The 15051-nt window shown below is 46.3% G+C and overlaps 1 protein-coding gene across 3 annotated transcripts in view; it reads right to left on the bottom strand.

Moving 5' to 3' along the window:
* Positions 1-15051, bottom strand: part of LOC119433579 (microtubule-associated serine/threonine-protein kinase 3-like) — a 285069-nt gene that overhangs the window by 82853 nt on the left and 187165 nt on the right. The gene's annotated exons all lie outside the window — the stretch shown is intronic.

Here is a 15051-nt window from a genome sequence, read left to right as displayed (position 1 = left end):
CAGCGCGGTTTCTGTCGAGATAGAGGGAGGGAGGGAGGTGGGGATTTAGGGAGTGGTACGTGACTCGCACAGGTCGTTCCCGCGAGAGTTGCGCAAACTTCTCTCGACAACCGCGCGCAGGAACAGCCGGCCGCGCATACATTTGAATAATGCCCATCCTACGTGTCCGACACCGCCGTTCTTCACCCACTCCATACCGTAGTTTTTCCCACTTCGTTTCCCTAAGATCCCTTATTTCGCAAGCGGCGCCACGCCAACTGCATTCCTAACGGGGCGTTTTTTTTCCTCGACGACGACGCCACCTGGCGCCGCAAAGCCACCTTCGCGCATGCTTTTATTCGCTCCGATTTTATTTTCTTCGTACAGCGATTAGCCATTACGGGCTCGCCCGCGTGGTCACCATGATGTCCGCCGCCGCCGTCCGTCGCTGGAATCCGAAAAATGCTTTGCAAGATAATTACAAAGAAAGAAAACATTATCATCGTGGTGCGAGGATTCAAATTTGACTTGGATCGACAGACTCGCAGTCTATAGGGTTCTACCTCTTAGCCCACACTGCCGATTTTACAGTAGTGAGAATACGGATCCTGGAGAGCGCGATCGTGCAAACAGCTACTGCCATGACTCGTTAACGCCCACTCAACATCTGCTTACGTACTGGGCAGAGCTCGAGTCCGCGCCATCTTTGAGTTCTAGCATGTCACCTTCCCAGTTGTGGAGGCGGTCCGGAATCTTCTACAAGTTGTTGCCCCAAAACATGGCTCGTGCCCACGAGGGGGTATGAAGAAAAATTACTGACGACAATGACGATGATGGTCCCTATAATTTGGCCCACACCGACCCTGGGTGATTGGCCAAGAATTGGGCACCTGAACTTTTGCATACTATTTCAAGAAACCATGTATACAAGTAATATGCAATTTTTCTAAACAGATCGAACAATTTATAACAGTAATCCTAGGATTTAACGCACAGATATTACTAAGAGAATTTATCAAATTAGAAATATATAACATTCTATTCGTTTTGTTGATTGAATGGAACCGCAAACGGCATCAAAGACGTCCCTGTGGCTAAAACCCAGTACTGAGGCATCGAAAGTTAGTACTATTTCTGTTGTTAAGTATACCCATAGTTTAGCAAGCGGAACTTCAAGACGTCTGTCTTAGTAATTTATACCGGCGACATATTGAAAGAACGGTGTTCTATAGATGCTATTTCTAGGCAGAACTGACACAGGGGCGATATCACCAGACCAGCCCTTTGTAAATATGTTTAATGGGAGGACACGGCAGCGTAATCTGGTGATCATTCCTTCCGATTGTCTTGGACACCACTGGATTTCCCACTAAAATTATAGGTGCTGAAATGATTCAGCGCCGCCTGCTTCGTCTTCATTAGCCTTCTTCTAGTGCTCGGCTTCGTTACAGTGCTTCGTCTCGTGTTTACTGATGGATGGCGCCGATGTCTTGTCTTCTTCCAAGGATAGCGTGATGCCTATGAATGGGGCAGCCCAAAATGTAACTTTGAGAAAAGCCGAACGAATCCAAGAGTAAGATACTAAAGGGTTGTTTCAGTAAAGAACAGTTGACGAGTCCGGATAGTTAAGAGGAGGAAGAAAAGTTTTCCCACTTGACCACTAGGAGGCGCAACTTGTTCTTGTTCTCGTGTCCAAACGCTGGCTCATACCCACTACTATGGGAGATTGGCGAAAGAAGCAGGCGGTTCTCCACATGTGCTTCGATTAGGATTACAACAAAAATAGAATTCGACAAAACGAATACGTCTCACTTCGTTTACTGCTCGGAAGGTCGCACCTTCGAATGTTCGCTCCAAGAAGCACCGCACGAAAGAGTCCAAGCATTGCTATGCACTATGTCTCGCAAGCTATCGCGTCACTTCTTCGCGTTACTTTCCCTCCATCAATGTCTCGGCCGTTAGGGGACAGTTTCGCGCGTCTTAAATGCTTCCTGTAGAACCAGGCAGACATCTGAATTGACGTAAGATCTCCCCTCGCAAAAGCGTTAAATTGTAAGTAATGATTCGTCTGATTCGTCGTGGAACATTCGCGACCGCGGAAGCGTTTCAATCAATCAATAATGAATCACACATACAGCGGTATTTTACAGAAAGACCACAGCAGGAGTGACGCGCAGATAGCACACATGATAAAACAAATTAAGTCAGCAATTGCAAATTGCAATTGACGCATTTATATTGCTTTTCGCGTTTAGCGCCGAAACACCCATCGGCGAGGCAGCTTGCCTTGCTTTTAACACACACGCACGCACACGCACACACACACACACACACACACACACACACACACACACACACAGAGAGAGAGAGAGAGAGACAAAGAGACAAGAAAAGGAGTAAACAGAAAAATGAAACGGTGCTCCCTATTTCTCGATAATTTCAAAACAAATGACGAGATCGCGTATTTAACAAAGCAGTAGCGAGTCACAATTAACTTGCCCGTAGACGAATTATAGTTTACGAAATATCGGAACACCGGGAACGTCGACGGCAGCGCCATCGCGCGAAGCTTTCTTCAACGAAGAAGCGTTATAAACGCGTTTTGCGTAGCGCCCTTTGGTCTCGCAGAATGGCAAAAATGAAAAATCGTATGCATACTATGGCGGTACGCTGTTCCTGCGTTTGCACAGGCAGGAGCTACAGCACTTCGTTTTCGCAATTCTACTTGTGTGTGTGTGCTCTAGTTGACGCCAGCGTCGGAAGATGGCGCTATCAGCGCTGCTGCGCTATGCTGCGCTAAAGCCCCTTATGCTGCGCGTTTCTGTATCCGCCGGTGTTTCGTAAAATGTAGTGCGTTTAACGACAGCTAAACGTCGCTACATTCGGATACAACTTAAGTCAGCAGTGAAGCCCCTCCCACAGCCTCGTAACCGCCGGTCACTGTTCCTCCGCGAGGCTGCAAATAGTTCGTACTTCAAGCTTTCCCTGTTATCTAAATAAGGCGGTAACCACAAAAAAAAAAAAATGAAATTATAAGCGCGCAGTTTTCACTCGTCTATTATAGTGGAACGTACAAATACGACAAGTACAGTCGTATCAAGTACGATGACATCTTGAAAAGGCCACATGACGATTTTGTTTGCTTCTGTGATTGGCTGGCGGAGTAACACAACTCCACGCGGTCCGTGTGCCTTTGTTGCCAACTGCTGTTTTTTTTTAAAGTTGTATCCTACCATAAAATGTCACACCATCTAGCTGATTTCAGCAACGACAGCACTTTATTCCAATACATGTCAAGGGTAAAAACCCGACGATCCGCCTAAGTACGGCATTTCTTTCATTAATGTTTACCTCGCGCATGACTTTATTCTTTATTTCTCTTCTTAAAAAAAAATTTTTTTTTGTTTGCGATAAGACTGCGCGCGACATCAAATTTGCACTGTCGATTTGCGTTGAATGCATCGCGAATTTCGGCAGCGTAGATATTATATCCACGCTGCCGAAAGGAATGAACGAGAAGAAAAGAAGAACGTAGAAAAAAATACCAAACAGCCTCGAATCACCGGCAGCATGTCAGCGTCAACAAATGAAAATGAAAAAATCGGCATCGAGACCTTGGTATACGATGCGATACGCTGATGGATAACTCGCAGCGTCAAAACATTTCATTCCTTCTTCCGCCCACTATATAAAAAAACCCCAGAAGTATGAAGCGAGTCCAGTCAACAAACGACCATATAGATATAAACTAAGAAACGAAACAAACGAATGAACCGAATGTCAAGGACTAAAAGCGCCTTCTCACAGTCAGCAAATCGGCTCGCTATGCGACGTATATGTATCTGTATATAGATCCGTCGGGAAAATGTGCGCCGTCGCGTCCCTTGGATCTTCTTGAGAAGCGGTCCCATAAATCTCACTTAAGAAGCGACTACCGCTGACGTATGCTTAGCGAAGGCCCTTGAAAAGCCGTCGGCTAAGGAAAGCGCTTTCAGAAAGCCCACAGCGGTACACAAGTTTGTCTGAATCGACTTCGAGGTCCAGTGTGCGCGGCATGTATTATGTGTATGTATCGTCGGCAGAGTTAAATTTTAAACGAGCGGCGCTCGTTAGGATTTCTAGCTATTTTTCACTGCCTAACTGTCTTTTATATAGCTATATTTTATGTCATGCACTCGAATTTATGCATCGCCGGCTGGACTCGAACTTATGCATCGCCGGCTGGACTCGAACTTATGCATCGCCGGCTGGACTCGAATTTATGCATCGCCGGCTGGACTCGAATTTATGCATCGCCGGCTGGACTCGAATTTATGCATCGCCGGCAGGACTCGAATTTATGCATCGCCGGCAGGACTCGAATTTATGCATCGCCGGCAGGACTCGCGAATCTTTTTTTTTTTTTCGACCACGTGCACTTTCGGCGAGTGTGTTGAATATACAGGGTGTTTCAGCGAACACTTTCAAAATTTATTTAAGGTTGCCTGTGGCAGATAGCCCAATACTAGTTGATGAGCTGGTCTACTCGAAGAGGCGGGCATTACTTGCACAAATAATTGAAATGCATATTCGACTAATCAACAAAAATTCACTAATTATCTGATGGCCCATGATGCAATTTACAAATTGTAGCCGTAAAGTTCGCAAGGCAGATCCAATTGGAATTAATTCTCGGGATGTCACCAGTTTCAAGATATTAATTCCCGACCTTTGCGGAGAAATGAATCGGCGTTCCAGTTAATTTTTTGCTTCAATGCATAAAGCGACGTTTTGGTAAGAAACTAACTGGAACGCCAATGCATTTCTCCGCAGAGTTCGGAAATTAATATCTCGCAAATGGAGCCATCTCGATCATTCGTTCCAAGTGGATCCGCCTTGCGAACTCCACGGCTACAATTTGTAAATTGCAATAGGGGCCATCAGGTAATTAGTTAAAAACTTAATTAGTGAATTTTTGTTAATTATTGAATTATGCATTTAAATTTTTTGTGCAAGTAATGTCCGCCTCTTCGAGTAGACCAGCTCATGAACTAGAATTGTGCTATCTGCCACAGGCAATTTTAAGAATTTTCGAAAGTGTTCGCTGAAACACCCTGTATGTATTATCGAGGCCAGCAGAGAGTTTTAGCTTGTACGGGTAAGGGCGTTCTAGTTTACGGGACACCGAACACATGGACGGCTCTAGCAGTGCCTGGTACAGACATTGGTACAGACGTCGGTTAGAGTTACACACGAAATTGTTTTGTTGTTGTTGAAAGTCGCTATACATTTATGGTCATTATGCTGTTGTCAACGCAATTCAGTAGGAGAATGCAACGCCAACGCCATTGAGTATATAGAACATATAGATCATCATAGTTCATCATATATACAGATCATCATGCAATTGAGATCCACGGCACCGTTTGTACCGACGCCTCAATTAACTTTATTCACTTGCTAAACATTGTAGCTACACAACTCAGACCAGCCTTATTGAACTACTCTTGTCTTATCCAAAGCAGGAGGGGGGGTTAGGTTTATCTAAATTTATAACGACGCGGTCATTTTTTATTGGATCGACTCATCTCACGTTCTTTTTTTTTTAGCTTCATAGACTACCTTGCACAGTTAAACCAGCGCAGATACTACCTCGTAGTTCCGTTAACCTCATCGAAAACTACAGCGCACGTTTTGACATCGCGAATCACAGACGACAAGGTAAACGTCCGCTCAAGCTCTCATGCAATCACCGTCTAAGAGCTGCGCGCGAGAATCGACAAATTCCTTCGAAGTTTCGTGAAGCGCACGTACGAGCTATAAATAAGAGCTTCTGATGGACAAAAAATAAATAAATAAAAATCGCTTTGATATGTGTGGGTGCGCGACTTACTGCACTGCTCGTAAGCCACCGAGCAAGCAACAAATATGACAGCTACGCATCTCCACTTAAAGGTTACTACGATAGCCATTTTAAACTCACCGAGCACATCTATACACGATCACTCCCCGAGCGCCATAGCTTAAGCCAGACCGGCGTTTCCATCAGAAGACCAAGGCGAGCCTACGCGGCACACGACCGCGCGATATCGGCGGTACTTAAACACGGCCACAATTCGGTTTTCTTTATTTGCACTTATTTCTCCGGAGCGCTCGACGTATGCCTCGGCTGCGCAAGTCCTTGTACTAATGAGATCGACGTCGCCGAAGCTTCACTGCAATGTCCCACCCCACGTAGCGTACCTCCCTCTCCCGCCGCCTACCTACACTAAACCAACACTCCTGCACCCTTCATCCTACCTATTTCCTTACCTCGACCACTGGATCGTTGCAGCCGGACTGCTAAAAAAGAAAAAAAAAAAAAAAAAAAAGGGAAAAGAAGAGAAGCTACGAACTAGAACGAGCCCAACCTGAAAGCTGCCTTTGCCGACGTGCACGTCTGCCGTGCGGCGAAGCGAATCGCGACGGCAAGACAGAGAGAGAGAGAGAGAGAGAGAGAGAGAGAAAGAGAAAGCGCATAAGACGAGAACTTTCCGTTACACAGCGAGGTACGTTTCGCGCAAACTTCTTTATAGTTGTGTTCTTTATCAGATCACAGGCGTGCGGCCAAGCGAATCGTGAAGGAGGCATTTCCCGAGGCGAAGGGGTTCCGGTTACAACGCCGGTCTACACGCCTACCGCATTCGGTTCTTTTTCGTCAGAGAGAAGTCTGCAGGCACTTGACACATGACATGCTCTCTCTCTATATATTTTTTTACGCGACTTCATTTACATGTATTTCAGAGTTCGAGCCTGCCAGTGTACGTACGAGCACTTACGTAATAACTTGTCAAGCTGATTCCAAAAATACTGCATGTAACTAATTATTGCAACGACAGGCTTCTTGATACTCTGACGTTGGCGTAAATTGTGTCCGCAGGAAGATAATCCCCAGCCTTCTAACGAGTTGTAGCTGAAAAAAGTACCACGACATGTCGCTAAAGCTTAACTGCGAGTCGGCATAGTTGGAACAGATTCATTTTTAAAACTTTTTGTGCGCGAACAGAGACGAAGAAAAGGAGTAACACGCGCTCGTCCTTGTGTTACTCCTTTTCTTCGTCTCTGTTTGCGCACAACCCTAAAGCTGTTGCCCTTTGCGTCGTCAGTGTACTGGTATTCTATAAACGGCAATGGTATTACGCGTACGGAGCGAAAATATATTTACATCTAGACAAGTAACGACTTCGATGCCATCAGGTGGTGCCGGATATTCTTTCTCATATCGAGAAACGCGCGAAAATAGTGCCAAGAACAAAACGAGCGCCACCAAACGGGACAAGGAAGAGAAAGAAACACGCACCAACTAAGCCCAACCTAGGCACCTAGGCCTTGGAGGTGCAGCGGTGAACCCTGCACCCCCGTGCTCCATTGTCCGGGGTGCAAGGCAAGGTGCCGCCGCGGTGCAGTGCACCCTTGAATCTTGCAGTGAGTGGGTGCAGACCGGCACGCCATAACTGACGCCACCTGCACATTTTCGTTCGTGGTGCCCGTGCACTATTTCTGAATCGAACAAACCTACAGGGAACAAGCGGGACTGAAAGTAACGCAGTAAATAGAATAGAGTGAGAAAATGCACTCAGTGTTTGTGACGCCAGTGCAAAGGTTACACATACTCGGTTATTTCGACAAAGGGGGAAAAAAAAAGTCTCTTCAACTGGTGCCTGCAGGAGCAATTAAAAGGGGAAAAATAATAAAAAAACAAGAAAAACAGAAGACTCAAGAAAGAGAAAAAATACAAGTGTGTTATCCTGCGGCTACGCCGGCAAAGAACGATGCAGCGCAAGAAAGCGCGCTTAACGAGCAAGTTTTCCCTGCAGTCAAGTATCGTGTGGTGAAAGCAACGCTTAAAAAAAAAAAAAACAATTGTGCGTCAAAACGTCGTTATTTGTTGGAGTGCCACCAACGAGGCAACAATGCGCGTGGACTAATTCCAATAACGTTTACACAAAACAGACTTCGCGACGGCGGCTTCGAATGCCGATAGTGCCGTGTGTGAGCTACGTACGGGAAACTCCGGGCAGGAAATTAAAACGGCGAACTAGCGTATAGTGAAGCGTCCGATATCCGTAAGCGGCACCCGGCGAGCTGCTTCTTCTGGTCAAGGGCTCTCGGCAAATGCAAGCCAGCGCTGCGCCTTATCGGGCCTAGACATCGGACACGCAAAACTGGAACTAGGTAAAGCAAAGATATCGCGAAAAAGAAAAGAATAAGATGAGAGAGAACTTGATCGACACACCTGTTTAAAAGTTTTCTTTTATTTTTCTGAAGCATCCGACACAAATTTCGGAGCTGTTTCTGCATAAATCAATCACATGCGCGGCGACAGTATACTAAGCTTACGGGGTTGCCGATCGAATCTCACAGATAACTGTCAAGGTCGTCCCAACATGTCGACGAGAAATCAGATTTTCGTAAAACCTTTCCTGGAACTGACGACGTGCAAAACGATTCGTCGACGCATTTAGAATAATGTACAGTCAACCACCAAATATTACGGGCCATGATGAAACTTGAGAAAAAGCTGAATATCTCTCCGCGGCTTCACAACGCAGCCGGGTATTTGCATTTGGGGCCACGACTAGAATATGCTAACAACATTGTCGTATACAGTTTGACTGGCTACTGGTTTACTGGTCCGTAAACTTTTGTGTCTGACTGTGCAACAACCTCCGCGTGCGAATAACATTGTATTAGTTCTCGGCAACTAAACCCAACGCATTGCCCATTATTTCGTCTTTGTATTCGAGGCGCATTTACACGCCTGCAATGCTGAAACAACTCGCCCAACTAACGGTTAACTGTTAAACCAAGCACTCCGACGAAGACGCGGGGGCCCGGTCGCAGAGCACGTCGGTACAAAACCTCCATACGCGGCGTTTTCCACGTGCGCTACATTTTCAGCCGGCTTAAAAGAACTTGTTCATCGCTTCAACAACGGCAGCGCTCAAGGAAAAGAAACAAGAAAAAAAAAGAAATAAAAGCATTATTATTATTTACAGCGTTCTCGCTGTATATACGTTTCAGAGGCCCTTCGGTAACTATAGGGCAATAGTCAGTACATCGCAGAAAAGAAAGAACATACTGGTAACAAGACCCCGCCCAAAGTATATGACTATAAACGCATCGCTGAATCTATTGTCTCTCTCTTCTTCTACGGCCACGTCTTTTGCTTTTCGCGTTGAGCTTCGCTACAATTTCGCTCAACAAAGGACATTCGGCCGAATTCCGAACGGCGTCGTAAAAAAAGTTATTGCACAAAGATCTCCCGGGCTACGCTAGACGAGAAAAAAAAAAGTAAGAAAAATGAAAATAAAAGGGACTCGGTACTGCGGAAAATGCAGCACTAAAGCACTGTTACAGTCGTTATTGTCGCTTCTGTTTTCACTTAAGCCAAGAGCTCGCCCTCTCCCCACCACACACATCACCACCAACACATCCCCCCCCCCCCCCCCCCCGGTTTCTGTCGCGCTTCCTCTGTTCCCTAATCACGTATTCCGCACGCTTACTGTAATACGCCCGGCGCTCCGATTTAGTACAATAGGTGGCTTCGAAGATACTTCCGAGAATCGCCCGGCGAACAGGACAATGATCACTCCTGAAGCGGCGGACATCCACTGCAAGCTCATTACTCAACTAGCCCTCCACGAATCCTATATGCGTTATACGACGTCGTAAAATACGGATACCGAAAGCTCGCAAGTAAAATGGTCGCCGGAACCGTTTAGCATGGTTGGCACACGGGCGGGCAGGCCCGGAAGGGAAGAAAAAACAAAAAAAATACCACTGACAGAAAATAGGTAGTCGCCCCTCACAAAAGTCGTTGTAGAAATTCTGTTACGCATCTACTAAATTATTGTTCCGTTTTATAAAGGTTCCGTTGAAATGCACCGAATGAAATTAAAAGGGGCGCGGTTAATCGGGCGAAAAGAGACGTTCATTAAAACATCGATGAAAAAAAGAACGCAAGCACGCAAAATATATAAGCATACATATGGTTTCAAAACAATACAGAGGCCCACAGGAAGATGGAGGTTGTCACTGGGGGATGTCAACAAGGGATGTGACTGGAGCCAGCGCTTCGTCAGGCCAGCTGCGTTCCGTTTTAGCATTTTAGAGCACAAAAATATACAGGAATCAGCGTGTACAGGGAAGCGCTTTGTTTAGGTCTTTTATACTGTTCCCGTGTATTTTTGTGTGCTAAATTGCTGAAAAAAAAATCTAAATATGGGAACCTTAGGTTCAGCGACATCACTTGTTCTGCCATCTCTACCGAGTCAGATGGCAGAACATGGAGGAAAGAAACAAAACAGGAGAGGCCCTGACGTCACGTTTTTGAAGCCGGAAGTGCAGCCATGTTGGTGTGCCATCTCCCTTAACGCCTCCAATCAAGGGTTCTGCAGCTAGCACTGGTGGCACGGGGTCATACACGTCAACATAATAGAGCGCAAATGAAACCTCAGGCCTATTTGAGGCAAAATATATTTACGTAACCATGATCCGCAGCGTTCGTTTAATTAAGAATACACATTGGACTGGTTTTTACGTTAGTAAATGAAAAATCAACGCGTTAGAAATGGTGTCGAAGAGACGCTACGCGTTAAAAACAAGCCGACTGGAGCCGCGGCTCTGTACCCGGCTTTAAGCCAACAGTAATAAAAGGTCTCAACAGATGCCGCGAGAGCAGAGCGAACGCGGTAAATTTGAATTGAATTCAGCAAAACCTCCATTGCCTCCATCATGGGCGGAGTGAGAGGGGAGAGGAAGAGCGTGAGGGGTGGGAGGGAGGAGAAGAGAGGGTGTTGCGTATCAGGGGTGGCAGAAGACTATCGTCTTTCGATGTCATTTGCAGCGAAGCAAGCAGATATGCGGCCAAATTTTTTTTAACACGAAAGTGTTTTATGCCGGGGTCCACCAAGACTTCACTGACGTATTTCCGTCACGGAAATACGTCATAGAACATAATACAAAGAAAGAAACCAGAAGAAAAAGTTCCACAAACATGCAAAATTTGGAAATCGAACCCACGACCTCTCGGTCCGCGACGATAGATCGCCGAGCGTTTAACCCATTGCGCCACAAACGCATTTGCAGAGAGCTACACAGACGCGCCTTATATATCTAACACTCCTCCGTGTACCCGCGCTCTTGCTCGGGGCGGTGCCGCCGCCTACGAGCAGAAAAGAGAAGTACTGCATTATGACACTAACGCGCACCGACAGTGAACGCTTCGGTGGTCTCAGCACTACGACGCCTCGATGCCAGCATTCGAAGGGACGCTGGCATCAAGAAGCACTACCAACGCCACTTAGGTGGCGTTCACCGTACTCAGCACAGCGGAGCGTGGCCTACGCAATTAGCTCTGAAAATGTTTCTGAAGTTGATCGCGGAGGCTGCAATTACGACGCGCTGTACGCGCTGATTTGACTCGGTGACGATTCAGTTACGTGCTTTGTCTTGCGCGTTGTATTAGTGTGTCAGTTACGTGCTTCGTCTTTCGCGTTGTGCTAGCGTGTGCAGCGTAGTGCAGCTTCCATATGCACGACGGTTGCTCATGGTCATCGACGTTGGTAGTCGTGATGGAGGAGACGTGCCACCAGGCGTCAGCGTGGGTGCATCAACGCCTAAGGGCGCTTTAGCCACAAAACACCAATAGACATTATATATCAATGTGCAATAAACATTACACTACTTCTGTGAAGACACGTTTCACTTTCGTGTTCTATACCGATTCCTATATAAGAGGGATCAACCACATTTTTTCAGAAATTTACCGCGCAAAAATGCACAGGAACAGTGAATGGCTTCCTTGACTCGGTACAGAGGGAGATAGAGACAGAAGGGGAAAGGCAGGGAGGTTAACCAGATCTTCCCATCTGGTTAACCTCCCTGCCTTTCCCATTTCTTCTGCCTCTCTCTCTGTACCGGCCGAGTCAAGGAAGCCATTCAATGTTCTTTTCGTTTTCCCTAAAGATATTCCGTTTCTCTGCGCCACTGTATATCCAAATGACATCTCTGGCACATGTAGTTATGGGACACGTAAGAACAACGCTGTCGATTAGATAAGACTGGTGACGTATCGTTAAGTAGCTCAAGCGGACGCTTTAGCTCTAGGCTAGCACCAATTTCGCAAATCCCATTCAGCTTACGTGAGAAAAAAAAATTAAATTATGGGGTTTTACGTGCCAAAACCAGTGCTGATTATGAGGCACGCCGTAGTGGGGGACTCCGGAAATTTGGACCACCTGGGGTTCTTTAACGTGCACCTAAATCTAAGTACACGGGTTTTTCGCATTTCGCCCCCATCGAAGCTTACGTGAGACTGTCACTACCGTTTAAAAGTTTTGCTACGAGTTCTGCTTACAATTTAGTGGCACATTTGAGAGCGGTGTTTAAGGCATCAGTTTCGTTGACTGTAGCTGTCTCAATCGATAAAGCTCAGCGAAATGTGATAAGCCTGCTTATTGCCGAGTTAAGGGGTTGTAAACGACATGCTTCACTTTTACAGCGTAAGCTGTTATGGGGCTCATTCCAGTAGCCGCTTCGGGTCGCGATGATGCCGCCCCGTAGCCGCTATCGCCACTATCGCATGCGAAAAAAAGTACCCGCTCTCCGCCGGGATCGAGCCCGGGCCCGCTGCGTGGGAGGCGTGGTGGGAGGCGAATACTCTACTACTGAGCCACGCAATAGCTTGTTTGGCTGGGCCGAACGGCGCTAGCCATCGGCGATGGAACGCGTCGGCTTGCACGCGCGACGGCGTCCCAAGCAGGCCGCGTCGGGTGCGTTGCAATGGGAGCGAATGTGACAGCCGTAGTTGCATTGTCGGCCGCTTGGCTGGGCCGAACGGCGCTAGCCATCGGCATTGGAACGCGTCGGCTTGCACGCGCGACGGCGTCCCAAGCGCGTTCCTGATGCATTCACTAAATTACTATAGGTAGTACTGTCGAAACGCTCGTCTAGCTTACGCTGTGACTGTGCTGCGTGTGACGCGCAGGCCTGGCATTTTTATTTTCTTTATTTTGCGATTTTCTACTATTTGTGTAAAAAGACTGATGACCTAAATGAAGAAAAAAATTCCGCTCCCTAGAGTCGGTAGGGATTTTAACGTGTTGTTTTAAATGCAACAAATGTCATCATATTTCGCTTCAGCGGACGCCGATCTTCTTTGTACTGATCTATCCGGGCGACACGGTTCATTGGTGGCGCATAAAATCTTTTGCGGCGCAGAAGAAAATGGCGTACACGGAGGTAAACATACATGCGCTGTCCATACCACTACGTTTATTCAGACGATGCTGAACAATTTACGTACACTAAGGAAGAAACTATCCACGTACTTGGCGCACATAGCCAAAAGCGCCACACTTTCGTTCTTAGAGCAAGCTTGAGAAGCCATGACCAGCGTTTCAGAAACAGACAAAAGAAAAGTTCTTACGTTCGTAAATGCGAGCAAATCGTGATGTTGGGGACATTCCTATGGCCACGGGCAAATTAACACGAACGGAAATATGTCCGAATTGGGCCCTAGATGATAGTCAACTGTGATTTCGATGTCCTTAGAAAACCATTACTGAAATTAGGTTGAGTTCCTATTTGTCTTTTGTTGCCCTCCATAGAATGTCTATTGAGATTCGATTGAATATCATGCGTGATCCTTTTTCCGAAGAGTTGCCTCACGAGTGGAAAAGGACTGCTGTTTTCCTTTCGTTCCAGCGATACTTAACTCATAGAAAGCAAACGAAACGGAGATGCTTGTTTCGATACAGCGCTCCTCTATCCTTTGATATGTTTCTTTAGAAAAGATTTTTTTTTTCAGAGAAAAGAACGGCACGTGTACACTGATGCAAGTCAACCCGTTCTCAGACTCCACAAACTACGGAATATTCCGAGAGTTAAATAATTCAACGTCGTAACAGTCGCACGCACCGAAGTCGTATACATTTCACAATAAAAATTGCACGACCCTTTGAAATCTCCACAAGGAAAAAGCAAAAAAGAAAAAGAAGACTAGTTTTCAGCCATCTGGGTTATTCAGTGAATGCTTGGCTGGATACTGTCCCGTGTGCAGAAGTATTTGGAACCGTGCGAGATACAATATTAAACGTTGAGGGCTTTCCTCTACTCAGCTGGTGTTGTTGCCAGACGCTCGTTACTTCGACCGGACGCGCTCGGCGCATCTGGTCGAAGACCGTCTCTTTAGCATCACGTTCTGAATGAGAGCGTTTCGAATTTCGATGGTAAACAAAACAGATTTTATTCCCGAGGAAACTTATTGCACCCAGCTTTAAAGAGATATCAGTTGCTCCTTTGTTTATGACACTGTCGTACACAGAGTGATATAACAAGCTACGGTCACATGCAGACCAAGCGAAAGTAGCCAGCCGTAAGGCCGCTCAGAAACGTCTGCTTTCTTTCGCTTTCAGTTGGTCACTGACCATAACTACTTTCACAATGTGTTTTTCGGCGAGTTTTTTTTTTTTTTTATCGAACCCTTTTTGACCACAGGTCCTAGAGAATGAGTAATTTTGCAAAGAGATAGAAATTAATAGCGTCTAGTTTGTCGAGGCTGCCACGCACCTGTACCTTCAACGTTGTTCATTTCACGGTGCTGACAGTCGCGTACGTGCATTTTCACGTATAAGCGCTATAGTGCATTGCACGTGTGCATTGGGATGAATTTCTCTTTTCTCTTGCTCTCCTTCGTTCATTTTTCACATCATTTACACCTGGAGCAGCATGCCGAGCCTATCGTTAATGGATAAGTTCACGAGTTACCATTAAACTCACTACAGCGTAAGACGTACGGCTTAGTAGATTACCGATGGATTAGCGACGAAGTGGAACCGGACAGGCAATGTTGTGCGCATAAAGGAATAATCGGTGCATTTATCAGAGCAACAGAGTCGGGAAGCTAACGAAACGTCCACAGCCGAGAACGGCAGAGGAGATTATAGAACGATCTCTTTTGGAGCAGAATGCACTTCCGGGTTTTCTAGTGGACTGGAAGCTTTGCCCCCATGGAGTTTTACAAAATTCAACCTAGAGGGTAACGTATAC

This window comes from Dermacentor silvarum, chromosome 11 (assembly GCF_013339745.2).
Source record: "Dermacentor silvarum isolate Dsil-2018 chromosome 11, BIME_Dsil_1.4, whole genome shotgun sequence".
In the NCBI taxonomy this organism is placed as follows: Eukaryota; Metazoa; Arthropoda; class Arachnida; order Ixodida; family Ixodidae; genus Dermacentor; species Dermacentor silvarum.
The sequence above is the reverse complement of the archived record's forward strand: the minus strand, read 5'-3'. Positions and strand labels throughout refer to the sequence as shown.